Consider the following 12,463-nt stretch of genomic DNA (forward strand, 5'->3'; position numbering starts at 1 on the left):
TAAATACACAAATCGCTTAAATATTTAAACACAATTTTTTTACTTGCATAGTAAAGTAATTGTATTTTTTCACTTGCTATACAGTCGGATAATTCGACAAATCGCTAACATTAAACACCCAGTCGTTCATTAAAGTTCAAGGCGGAATAGTACTATAGTAATAGAGCAAGTGCAGAATCACTGAACCGGAATTGATAGCTTGAAAGCATTTAGCGCAGAGCCCTTGAAAGTGCGGGGCCCGTAGCATATGAAGCTACTTTTGCTCCTAGGAGAATCCGGCACTGCCTAACCCCCTGAACCACCGGGCCAGATAAACAACGGCGTGAATATTGCCGGAGAAAAAACACCATAAACGTGCCGATGACGTAGCCATCGTGACGTCCGATGGGAATAAACTGCTGGACATGGAGCCGGGGGCTGAATAAGTGAACGCTGCGAAATGGTGCTCAGTATGGATATGAGCAAAACCAAAGGTGCTGTGCAACAGGTTAACTCAACAATCTGTCAAAACTGACACAACTGGAATAAAAATCAGGAGAGTATTGTAGTTGGGACAGCTATCGAAGGCTGACCGAGTTCGTAAAGGTCTGAATAGGTGGAGCAGAGCAGGTTGGGGTGTTTTTTGAAAGCTGAACTCGACAATTAAAGGTAACATACCAATTAGTGTATACAGAATAAAGTGTTTTAAATCAGTGTCTAATACCTGCTAAGCCATGTGGCTCAGACATTCGTGAAGAATAAAAAAACTAATGCATGGAGAGATCCATGCTGGAAATTAAACTGAGATACAAAAAGAGAATCGCATGGATAAGAGCTGTGATCGTCACATCAGTGGTTCTTACAGCAGTGTTTCTCAGCCGGGGCGGGGGGGGGTACGCGGATCCCCTGAGGGTAGGTGAGGTGATTTATAAATGTGTGAAATTATATCATACACGAGAGTCATCGGTGAATAGTCACGTATGAATCTGCCAATATAAAATAACTACGATACAATTAAAATCCATATGGTAAGTAAGAACGATGTAAAAGACCTTTCTAAACTCATTGATCGTGAACAATGTGGTTTGCAAGAGTAAGCAGCGAACGCTAACAAATTAGGTGACGCATGCCGGGCATCCGTAGAGTTTTTTTTTATTCGCTTGCAGTTACCAGCTACTTCGGATATACCGCACAAAATGGACAATTGGTTAAAATATTTATTCATAATAAAGGTTTTTGGGTTAGATCGCGTTATTTATAAATGTGTCGCAACCCTCCACCACCCGACACGGCCCAACAGTAAAAAATGTATCACGTTTACAATTGACAAATAGTTCACTACTTTAGCCCACCTATGTGTTGAAGAGTGAATCAACATCATTTACAATTTGAGTACGACGTTTCGCTGGTAATTACATCCAGCTTCATCGGGCAATTTACTGTTTGGCCATGTCGGGTGGTGGAGGGTTACGACACATTTATAAATAACGCGATCTAACCCAAAAACCGTTATTATGAATAATATTGTCCACGAAAGCCTACGTGTTAAACTAAAATATTGATGTTCACTATTCATACATTTACAAAAGGTTGAGAACCACTGGATGAGTCAACATGCGCAGATTAATGAGATCTCGCCCATTAATAAAAATGGGCTTGGGCTGGACAAGGGACGTAACGCATGCGAGAGCCTGCCGAGGCCTTCATCCAGCAGTGGACTGATCATGGCTGATGATGTGGGTAGAGCAGTGGTGCCCTGCAATAATAATCCGGCGACCTGAGTTCCATTTCAGGCGATAGCTAGAATCAGTGGTAAGTCTTATCTGAACCCTATTCAACAACATAATCCTGACCAGCGTGGTGAAGTATGGTCATACAACGCCCCGGGTGTGGGGAGGCTTTCACCCAGCATTGCGTTGACAAAATCTCTCAATTATTGAACAATTGTGATCTATATCACAGCATGTGCTTATTTGAATGGTGATTTTCCTCCAGTCATTGCTGACATATTTTGATGCATTTTTGAGAAAAGCACCTCGAAGCACCGCTCTTAGTGCGTCACAAAAAATATAAAAAGGCTTCAAGTCAGCGATGATCGGTCAAAGCAAGACACTGAGGACACCGCGCGAGTGCAAACAGGTCGGTTGAAGATTTGTATACAGCACGTAGGTCGGCACGGAATGCATTTTGTAGTGCGTCGTGTAGCTTACACCGACACTTGATGATGATGGTCATGATATGTATGCTGCTGCTGATGCTGTAGATAGAGGGGGTCATCAGAAAGGAGAGATGCACGTGGATGATGCCTGTGGCACCGTGGCTACAGCGGTGCTTCGCGATCGATTTGTCCACTGCACACCAAAGTCTCAGTGTGCGCCCAGCCGGCGTTTTGAGAATTTCTCGGAAAAGAAAAAAACGTCCACTGGTCACACAGCTCAGACGAGACGGGCCTATCTTCCCCGTGCTTGTTCAGTGGCCGATGCAGCAGAAAACGGCCGGCAGCGCACACTGCCACCACATGACCATCCGCACAACGCAGACGCACAGTATAGCAAGAGATGGAGCAAGCTCGAGCAATGTGCAGTGGAGTGAAAATGGTCCAAGTGCTCTGAGAGTTCAGGTGTCTAAGTCAATTAAATGAGCACCACTTGGAGGATGTCTGTGGCAATTTGAATTCAGACAGAATGTAATGTGTGTGTAGATCAGGGGTGGGGAACCTTTTTTCTGCCAAGGGTCATTTGGATATGTATAACATCATTCGCGGGCCATACAAAATGATCAACTTAAAAATGTGCCTGTTATATTTGGTCAAACATTTCATTAACTCGCCCCTAATGTGATGGCTGGAACTGCTTCTCTTTTGCGAGGCGTGTGATGTTAACTGCTATTGATGATGTTGCTACTCGCAACTGCTTTTCCAGGTTTGCTCCTAGATTTATTGAATTTCGAGTCCCGCCTGCGGTTGCCTTGGCAAGGGCCACATCAAATGATTTCGCGGGCCCTATACGGCCCGCGGGCCGGACGTTCCCCAACCCTGGTGTAGATGAAGAGGGAATGTGCAAGGTTTTAATGGGAATGCATGGTTGTGTAGACGGTACCCTGGAAAGTATCAGATTTAACAAACATGCGTTTAGAATGTTTGTCTGCGATACATTTCCACGCAATATGCCACTTCGTTGAGCTATCATTGGCGGGCAACTCGCGTCTGCAAAACATCGATATCGCTCAGTGGGCCTTACAGCTTTGGCTGGCTATCGTGGTATAATCAGTTTCCTATAAATTTTCGCAATTTTTACTGAACTGTGTTGTGCTTCGCTGTACGTTTTTGCATTATTACGATTGTATTGTTATCAATATTATAATCCCGCGTGTATAACCAGGAACGTCTCTATTTCTGCAGTACTTCGTTGAGTGAAGAACAGCTCGGATTAAGATGGCATGAATTGGTCTCACTGAACACAAGCCTGCCCGTGAGTATTTTAATTGTGGCATCATGAGACGTTGCCATTCGTGACACAACACATGACGAAAAAATAACAGAGCTCTGCAAAATAAATAAAATCATAACACTTGTCACACCGCCATATGATTACTCCGGAAAACATGCGTGAAAGCACTCCCGTATATTTGTGGCTATACTCGCTATTTATTTTAAATTTTATCGATCGCTATTTTGTCATTTCATGTTTCGTGATATGACGATGGGTTTTTTCTTTCAAAATATACGCTGCGATTCGGATGGAATTTTTTTTAAATCGTGTAATCTAGTAACGTATCGCCATTTCAATCAACCAGTCGAGTAACATTCTTCCTGGATCGTGTTTCTACTTTGGTCTCCGCCGTGTTTCTGGGTCTTCATGTGTCTGCGAGTGTCTCCGTGTTACAAAGGGACCCTAAATAAAAACAATATATTAATATGAAAAGACAATTGTTTTACTTGCATAGTAAAGTAATTGTATTTTGTCATTTGCTATACAGCCAGATACAAAGACAAATCGCTAACCTCAAACACCCAGTCGTTCATAAAAGTTGAAGGCAGTATAGTACTATAGTAATAGAGCAAGTGCAGAATCACTGAACCGGAATTGATAGCTCGAAAGCATTTAGCGTGGGGCCCTTGAATATGCGGGGCCCGTAGCTACATATGTAGCTACTTTTGTTACTGGGAGAATCCGGCACTGTGGTATCTGTCTCGGTGTGTGTCTCTGTGTGTCTGTGTGTGTGTATCGCCGTATCTGTGTGTGCCCCCGTGTGGTTTGTGTATCTCTGTATGTCTGTGTGTATCTCAATGTCTCTGTGTATATCTCCGTGTCTCTGTGTGTCTCCATGTATGTATCTCCGTGTCTCCATGTCTGTGTGTGTATCACCGTATCTCTGTGTGTGTTATCGTGTCTGTGTGTGTCTCCGTGTGCTCTGTGTGTCTCCATGTCTCTGTGTATTTCCGTGTCTCGACTCGATTCCCACTCACAGCCACAAACACTGATGACGAGTACCTGAACTGGTCCTTGGCCTCCCCTAGCTCGACTCAGCTTCAAATTAGTACAGTACCTGCTGCGATGTGTAAACATCGCCTCCATGGAGACAAAGGTGGCCGGGCGTGGTGCTGGCCACCCACCCCCTCGTGTACCGTTCTGGCCTTCATAGGTGCTCGCTAACAGCACTTGCCCCTACAGTCTGTTAAGGCTATACCTCTCTCCGTGTGTATCTCTGCGTGTATTTCCATCTCTAGGTGTGTTAACACGTGTATGTTGACCATGTGTGCACACATTCGCTGTACAGGCATCCCCCGATTTGCGAAAGGGAAGCTTTCTTTCAAAAGAAAACTCGTAAAACGAAATTCCGTACATCGGAACGACTTCTCCCGTGAATTAAATTTCTAACAATCAGGGATGTGTTTCGGACAGCCGTTCCAACTTTCCGTCTTAACCTAGAAATACACACACACCCCTATAACACTTTCCACAACACAAAAATAAAAAGAAAGATACATAAATATGAAAGCCATTGAATTATAATTAATTTCAAACCAAAATCATTAACCTTTTCAGGGAACTCCCTAAAAGATGTGCTGCATGTAGGTTTGACTGTCAAGGTGGAGGCGTTACTGCCACACTGCAGGGTGGCAGTAACGTCGTCTTCCATCGTCACCTGGGTGGCTTCTCGTTTGACGATCTCACGGCGCGTGGACGGAGCGAAATTTCGTTAATGCTCAAATTCGATTTCGTTCATCGAAAAGTGTCGATTGCGTTCACGTGAAAGTTCGTAAGCGGAACGTTCGTAAATCGAGGGATAACCTGTACTTTGAAGATGGAGCGTTTCAAACGACTGAACGATTTTCCTATTTTCCGCAAATTTACTACGGATAATATGATTTGTGCAGAAATTGCATCCATTTATTCAAAATACAGTTTTTTGGGGGTTAGATAGCGTAAATATTAATGTGTCGTTCAACCCGCCACCACCTGGCAGCCAATTAGTAAGGTTTGCCACGTAAACAGAACGTGGCCAATTCGTTACTAGTTCAACACACCGGTGTGTTAGAAAGCAAATCCACAACATTTTGTGGATTTGCAGGATCTAACCCAAAAATAACTGTATTGTGGATCATATTAGTCGCGTGTTAAACCTTCATCCCTTCAATCTGAAATGCAAGGCACCGGTCTCAACCAGACCTTTTTTCCCAGCGTGCACTTTACAGTACTTATTGTCTGATGGTGTGTCACGGATAAGTGGAGTTCGTTGCCTAATTCATAATTTTCTTACTCTTTTGTCGCATAGGTATGGAGAATGTAAGGATAACGTCCCGCATACCAAGATCTTCGACGGATGTGCCAACATCATCACCATCTTCCCAACAAGTCCACCTCCAGACTCGGTAACAGTCTTGCCCTCCAACACCTGCACACATCATCCCGCACTCATTTAATCCTCCTCTTATCCGCAACGAATATCGATGAAAATGTACAGATGGCAGGATGGAGTTGGCACAGAGTCCAGTAGCACAATAGTTTTCTGTCCTAATTGTGGAAGTAAAGTTATTTTGTACTGTGTGTGTATCGTGTATACTGTGTGGTGTGTGTGTGTACTGTGTGTGTACTGTGTGGTGTGTGTGTACTGTGCATACTATGTGTGTGCTGTGTACTGTGTGTACTGTTTGTGTACTGTGTGTGTGCTGTGTGTACTGTGTGTGTACTGTGTGTGCTGTGTGTGTGTACTGTGTGTGCACTGTGTGTGTGCTGTGTGTGTACTGTGTGGGCTGTGTGTGTACTGTGTACTGTGTGGTATGTGTGTACTGTGTGTGTACTATGTGTGTGTGCTGTGTGTATTGTGTGCACTGTGTGTATTGTGTGTAATGTGTGTGTACTGTGTGTGTACTGTGTGTTGTGTATGTAAGGTGTGTATACTGTGTGTGTGTACTGTGTGTGTGTACTCTGTGTGTGCTGTGTACGCTACGTGGCAGGCAGCTGTCTCCTCGTGCGGTTTCACTTTGTTGCTCCCTTTTTTTGGAATGCATCTACTACTGTACTACTACATCTACTACTACATCTACTACTACTACATCTACTACTACTGTACTACTACATCTACTACTACTACTACATCTACTACTACATCTACTACTACATCTACTACTACTGTACTACTACATCTACTACTACATCTACTACTACATCTACTACTGTACTACTACATCTACTACTACTACATCTACTACTACTACATCTACTACTGTACTACTACATCTACTACTACTACATCTACTACTGTACTACTACTACATATAGTACATCTACTACATCTACTACTACTAAATCTACTATTACCACACAAAGCGAGGGGAAACCTGTATCATGCAATTTGGCGTGCTTCACGGAAGCGGTGACTTCCATAAAAGCAAATATCTCCATATTAATAATCATCTTCACTTGAGATGATTCCTATGAGAATCAATATTCGATGTATTGTTGCAGCATTGTATACACGTCTGAACTTACTTACCTTTTGGTATTTTCAGAACCAGCCAAAGGCCTTTCTTTCTGCTGATGGCAGTCTTTCATGAATGAGATCATAATTTAATGACTATGGGTAAAACTACGGCTCATCTTTTTCATAAGTCAATGGAGATTTCAAAAAAATCTGTGGGTGTTTACATTTTAATTGACCTCTGTTATTAAAAATTGTTATTTATGTTTGCAGACTTTTTCGTGAAGAAGTGCGCGCAATCAGATGCGCTTCTCACGGCTGTCTGGAACACCCTTCGCCCGCACCTTTGATTAACACGGTTGGCTGCGTACGGTATGTGGCCAACATACATAGATGATATTTCTTAGCATTACACATACTAGAAACAGTCCGAAATGGCAAACTCCTCAAGATTTCGAACTGTAAAAGGGACTCTCTATATAAAATTTGAAGCAGAGGATCCAATATATATTGACATTGAAGATATTTACGTAGATATGTCGTTACCTGCCATGATCGTGACGAGAGACAACTCACAGTCACGCAACAGAGGAAACAATCCTCGTGACATGCCCATGGTTGAATCACCACCAAATGGGACATCACCACAGAAAGGTGGTAGACTGGTACTTCGTTGGCCACAATTTCCGAACTGGGTACGCTTATTTCGGAAAAATAACTGAACCTAAATGGCATGTTCTGGGGGGTTAACACTTGCACCCACTATGGGATTAACTTTCTCTGCATTAAATGATGCCCAACTGCATTTTCCATCGAAGCAAAAAAACTCCTACATCCCAGAGATGAACCGTCTTCCTTGCAGGCCCTTACGGCGCATTTGCCCAATGTTAACTTCAGTCACATCACACACACACTCTGGCTCGTGCAGAGGCGTAGCTAGGGGGGGACAGGGGGGTACATATGTCCCCGAGCGCCAAGGTAAAGGGGCGCCAAAATGAGGCTTAGAACGTTACATTATAACTTATTGCGGCGGGCGCGGCAGCCTGAAACTACTGCACAAATCTACACCTCAACCTAAAAGTTTATATATCCCGCCACACACAGCCTACATGTCATGTAATTACAGTTTGGTACGCGCGCCTATTAAGAACTTACATGGAAGAACGTCCCAAACAACAGACAGGCGCAGTCTTTCAGCCTTAGTTACTGGCCTGTTTTTTGGTGGCGGAAACTACGACAGCCTATTTTTAGTCCTTATTAGTGACACCACGCTCCAGGCGCCCGAGCAGCCCACGCACGTCAACATCCTGTGGGATCGATGTGGACAGAAGAATTAGGCGACGTCGGAAGATGCCAGGAGAACTGGCAAGAGATGCAGGATTTTCAGCAGAAGAAGAAATTGTGCGCGTTTTGAAGAGCGTATTTTATCGACTTCAACAGGAGATGTCAACACGGTTTTTACGACTAAAAAACCTGAACACAAAATTTGGATTTCTGCTGGACGTCAAAACTCTTTTATCCGACACAGATGTCGATGCAATTCATAGAAATTGCAAAGATTTTGGAAATTTCTATGACACTGACATCAATGGCCACGAACTTTTCACAGAAATTGGAGATTGCAAAATGCTGCTCAGTAACCGGAATGAAGTTCTACCAGAAACTCCTTTGGATCTTCTTAGTTTTATTGTGTTTCATGTAGACGACATTTTTCCGAATTTGCGAATTTCACTGCAAATTTTATAAACAATAGCAGTTTCAATTGCAAGCTGTGAGCGGTCGTTCAGCAAATTGAAACTTAATTGTCGTATTTGCGTGCTTCAATGGGACAAGATCATCTCAGCGATCTTGCTCTTCTTAGCATTGAAAGAGAAACATTGGAAAAAAATGATGTTGATTACGTGATTGACCAGTTTGCGACAGTGAAATAAAGAAAAATGTATCTTTTGTAGACTATGTCAACCAGTCTACGACAGTGACTGAGTAAGCCATGTAATATAATTTGTATAAATTTGCTTCTTTAAATACAATGTTTCATTAAAATTTAAATTGTTATTCCTTATTCGATGTAATAGGAAAATGTGATTAAACGGGGGGGGGGGGGCGCCAATTTTATAGTTCGTCCCCGGGCGCAAAATATCCTAGCTACGCCTCTGGGCTCATAGCATAGCCGGCGCTTTGTACTGGATTCTTGAAATGCCACCTTTAACTCGGATGTCAGATTAACGCATCTAAAAAGAACGACAACGGCTCCAAAACAGCCTGCCGTTCGCGCCATCCTGGCCATTAGGCCTGATCATACGGCTAACATGGCTTTAACACGTAGGCTTTCACGGCCAATATTATTAATAATAAAGTTTTTTGTGCGTCGTAACCCTCCACCACCCGACATAACCAGAAAGGTTATTCACGTAAAGAAAACGTGCCAGTTAGTTACTATCATCAGTTAGTCACTACTACGACGTTTCGCTGGTAATTACATCCAGCATCACCGGGCGATTTGCCAGAATAAAAAACGTCGTTACTCAAATTATAAATGTTGTGGATTTACTCTCCAATACACCGGTGGGCTGAAGCAGTAGATAATTGGCACGTTTTGTTTACGAGACAAACCAGTCTCGCTTACATTCGTGTATGACATTGTTTTTAGGTGTTGTTACTTGTGACATTGGCACAAGTAAACATACAGATAGACACAAATTAAACATTGCATTTACTGTATATTGGGTGATCTATATACGTGCATTATTTTAATTGTTTAAGTTGTATGAAGTGTATAGTGTGTATATACAAGGTATTGAAAATGATGGACCCAATTTCAAAGCAGTATTTTTCACGATGGCAACATTACACAAAAAGTTACAAACGGTTTAATGAGTTATCATGTCTTACCATTTTATAAATGCTCTGTGTGCCCTCCACCTGCTGTACGGACAAAATCGAGACGATCGTTGAATTCGCCCAAACGCCTCTCAAAGTGTCTTCTTACACTGAAGTCACCGCTGCCGTGATTCTGTTTTTGAGGTCATCCAGATTAGTCGCTTAATGGTGGCACAAAAAACTTACACGTTCTTTGACGTATCCCCACAAGAAAAATTCGCAGGGTGTTATGTCTGGGGATCTTGGGGGCCAAGAGTGTAGCGCCAAGTCTTGGGGTCGTGCGACCTATCCAACGTTGACGCGGTGCGTCTTGCGAATGACTGAAGCTCGGGGCTGTTTGTGCGCTGGGAGAGGCATCTAGCAGTAATCATTTGAAACTCTATGCCCCGCCCTTTCACGTGGTAAGAGTTTCATTCATGTGCGGTTCGTGGTTGCAGAGATATAGCGATTTCAAATCGGGTCCATCTATTTTAAACAATCAAGCGTTGCCGGTCTCACCGGATAATGCTGGAAGCAGCCGGTTAATCGATGATCAGCTGTATTTATTGTCCTCTACTTTTGGTTCAGAATGTTGAACGTCCCCAATGAAACTGGCTTATTACATTTGAGAGCAAAACAAACCGTTGTACTTTGAAAAACGCTACGCTTTATGTTTCTGATTAGGCGAAGGTTCGTTCACAATAAACATTACAGTCGTGGCTGTGCACTCAGAAAGAATATTCATTGTCTCTTATGTCAACATTTGACGTGATATTTTTGACACTGACTTAGTACTCACTGTATCTAACAGATTTAATCTTAGCCGGAGTTTGACTTCTATATTTGTCGCTCACATGAGGAATCGCGGGTGCATATATTGAATAATGAATTAATTAAAATATTGTTATTTTAATTGTAAGCGACTTAAAATAAATTAATTAAGGCGTCCAGTTTGGGCGGGGCATTGCCCCCCCCCCCGTGCCCCACACAGACCGGCCCACCGGAAATTGCCCCATGGACTGCTGCCCTATGGCCAGTCCGGGCCTGCCTGGGAGGACATCGCACAGATTTCCCAGCACAGCTATCTTAAAAGAACACACACACACGAGTGCGAGGTTGACACGAGCAGAGCATGTGGTGGTAGACTGAGGCCCCCAAAAGTCCAGGTTCACCAATTGCATCAATCTGCCACACGCTGTGCTCGAGGCAGAGGCAAAGACCGATCAAGCGAGAGAGAGACAGGGAGGATCCCAGAGAAAGATACGTGACAGCGAGATGCGGAGGCGCAGGGTATGAAAAACAACTAAGGGAGACAGGAGAAGGGGCCAGTTACAGATAAAACAATATGGACAGAGAGGCACACACAGAGGGCCAGGAAGAGAGACCAAGAGACACGGGGAGGGCAAACAGAGGCACAGAGAGGATCACAAGGAGGGAAGGAGAGAGAGACTGGCAAACAGAAGACGTGGAGGCAGACAAGGAGAGATAGATAGGAACGTTTAGACAAGCACAGAAAGACATGGAAATCTAACATTTTAACTAATTTCTGCTTCCAGAAATACATATGTAGAATTCTGGCATTTCTAGCAAGAACGAGTTCAACAACTACAACCACGAAAAGCATTCTTGGAGCAGCAAGCATGTCACAAAACCAGTATGACCAGTGGTCAAACAATAGCCACACCACAATTGATGACGTGGTTGAAAATAAATATCTGACTTTTAACTATGATGGTAAATTGCACATTTTGCATTGTGTATGTGTGTAGAATCAGCTGAAAACCTAAAATGTGTCCAAGAAAACATTTCCAGTGGAGCAGTGCTCATCTCTGTGAAAATTCCACATTCCATAGAACGACCGCTCGACTCACCAAAAATGTGTCATTTATTTTATAAACCACTCCAAAAAGGTGGCGATGGGCTGAGCCGGAAATAGCCAGGGATTAGCAATCGCTATCTTACAATCGTTGAGTCAAACACTCGTCACAACAGCTCTGTTTGGCTGCCCAAATGGATACAAATTTTATTTTTTTTAACCAGTGAGAAACCACTAATTTAGAGGTCTCTTCTGGGAAGGAGACCTGCAGTAGAAAGCAGCGTTTTAAACAAAATGAAGGGCAATGTTCAGTGTAATACATATCTAACAAAAGAAGTCAAACTCGGTGATAATCATGTTTAACAGTGAATTATGCTATGCTAAACATGGTGGTGCTGGGATTAGACCACTCAATTCACAATCAACCCTGTGAGTTCAAACGCCACTTTGGGATGAACTCGGCCCATTATCCCTCTGAGGTGGTGAATACAACGAAGGTGGCTTCGAAGGAGGTCAACAACGGTCCTTGTGACATTCGACTGCCTTTGCTGGTCTGACAATGGCAATGATGGACGGGAAGTTTATCTCCGAATTCCCACCGCTGGTTCAGCTTTATCATTGCAGACGAGTTGCCGCCCCACGCTCATTTGACGACAGAGACAGTCGATGGACACTTCCATTGACTGTCCTGGAATCCAGAATCTCAATTCACTGCTATTGGAACGAGCTCGACTTTAGCTGTGCTATACTAAATTGGTGCCGTTTTAAAATATCGAAGATGAGAGTATCAATTGATACTATTGAGTATGCAAAACCCCCACGTTGTGGAGAGATAAGCACAGGTATTTTGTACTATGGGGCCGAACCTGAATGCAAATATGTGTC

The 12,463-nt window shown here is 43.3% G+C and overlaps 1 long non-coding RNA gene across 1 annotated transcript; it reads left to right on the top strand.

Annotated features, from left to right (window-relative positions):
- The first annotated feature begins 2,065 nt into the window (after positions 1–2,065).
- On the top strand, positions 2,066–10,075 carry LOC144729294 (uncharacterized). The gene is made up of 4 exons (XR_013587684.1): positions 2,066–2,118; positions 3,380–3,449; positions 5,758–5,854; positions 7,177–10,075. It is a non-coding gene; the product is annotated as an uncharacterized LOC144729294 (long non-coding RNA).
- The last annotated feature ends 2,388 nt before the right edge of the window (positions 10,076–12,463 follow it).

Source organism: Lampetra planeri, chromosome 32 (assembly GCF_965212315.1).
Source record: "Lampetra planeri chromosome 32, kcLamPlan1.2.h2, whole genome shotgun sequence".
In the NCBI taxonomy this organism is placed as follows: domain Eukaryota; kingdom Metazoa; phylum Chordata; class Hyperoartia; order Petromyzontiformes; family Petromyzontidae; genus Lampetra; species Lampetra planeri.